The following is a 1,776-nucleotide window of genomic DNA, read 5'->3' on the forward strand; positions in this document are numbered from 1 at the left end:
TTTGCTTTACTTACTATCCCGGGTTTGTTTGTGTTAGCATTATGTTGCAGGATCTATCTATGTTTAGGTTGGTTATTATTTCTGGATTGTGGGTTGAATTTGTTTCAAGGTGTATTTATTTTTTCTTTGTACTCACCATCATTTGTCCATGTAGATCTGCAGGAGTGTGGGAGGGGCCGACCCAGTACTTCCTGATTAAGTGGCTGGATGATGTCAGTGCTTACCTTATTGGGTTCTACCAATTAGAGGGTTTTTCTTTTGTGTATTGCTTTGTTTGGTTTTCTTTAAAAATAATCTTGAGTTATCTTGGATTATGTAACTTATTTTGCATCTAATTTCATTATGTAGGAGTTTGTAAATTGATTTGTAGTTTTGGTGTTTCTTTGTTTAGATTTTGTTTGTTTGACCTGTTCCTTGGTGGCTGTGTCCAATCAAGCACAGGCGTGGTGCCAAGTTTGTATAAAAACAGTGAGTTTTTAAATGCTGGGAGGGAAGTCTGAGAAATGACTGAATAAAAAATATAACTGGAAGAAACTGAAGCAGTGGCTGGTCCTGATTTTCTGATCACTTCTGATCCTTGAGCCTAACCTACTTTACAATCCTCAGTCAAGTTAGCTCTGAGTTTTGCGTTCTCTCATCAGTGGAACATAGAAAATCCGGTTCATTGTTGGCAACGGGAGAAAAAAAAGAATCCCAGAAGTTCCCGTTTCTCACCAGTGGAATCAGAAATTATAATGACTGAATGACGAGAATATCAAAACATATTTAGCAAAAATGTAAAATAGCAAGAATTAGCAGAGACCAAGTCAATGTGTGAGTGTGATTTAGTGGTTACTAACGCTGCACTTAAAGGTCCCAAAAAAAGGAGGATCGTTTTATTTGTCTGAGCAAAATCTCAATATCTACTGTATGCATTCTCAAAAATATATGAATAAATAACCCTTGAAGTGTCAAAACGTTCAAGTCACAATGATCTACAGTCGGGAGCACTAGCGGAGCAAGTCAGCGTCGGGCCGGGGGGCGGGGCCAATTACCGGGCCCCTAACAAATCACCAGGCCCCTGACGTTTATCGCCTGCGCTTTGAGAAACTGTTGACGGGGGAAAACCGTGAGTGAAACGGTTATGGTTTTCACTCAAAATACTTTATTGGTCGCTAGAATATATTCCATTGAGGGAAAGTAACTTTAACATGAAATAGACCTTTCTCAACAGGTGAGGGCGCACTTTCTCCATCTTCAATCAGACATTTAAGTGACTTGAAACCGCACCTCCAGACCTGGGCCCCGGACCTGGGGCCAGCCACACCCCCAGTCCCCCTTATAGCTCTGCGCCTGGTCGGGAGGGCTCTTGTTTAAAAAACTTTGGTTGTTTGACATTTACCTAAAATGTTGCTTTTAGTGCTTGACACCAATAACATACCAGAGAAACAGATCTATATCTGTAATGAAGAACACCAGCCGGGGATTGAAGCCGTTACCCCAAGTGACAGGAGGAGACACACACCACTGTGCTAAGGAGAACCTCGGTTCATTAGTGACTCACGTCTCATCAGCGCCTCTGCTGTACAGTAACGGATCAGCAGCGCCAGTAACGATTCTGAAAACGATCCTGTTGGCATTAAAACGTAGTGCAGCACAAAGAATGTCCTAGTTGTGTCACAGATGAGATGAAATGTTACTCAGTTAAAATGACTGCGGAGAAAAACAGTAACGCTCCTATAATAAACATATCAATCCAGATATGATAACATCTATCTACATGCTCAGATTTTCACT

Source organism: Poecilia formosa, unplaced genomic scaffold, assembly GCF_000485575.1.
Source record: "Poecilia formosa unplaced genomic scaffold, Poecilia_formosa-5.1.2 Scaffold618, whole genome shotgun sequence".
NCBI lineage: Eukaryota > Metazoa > Chordata > Actinopteri > Cyprinodontiformes > Poeciliidae > Poecilia > Poecilia formosa.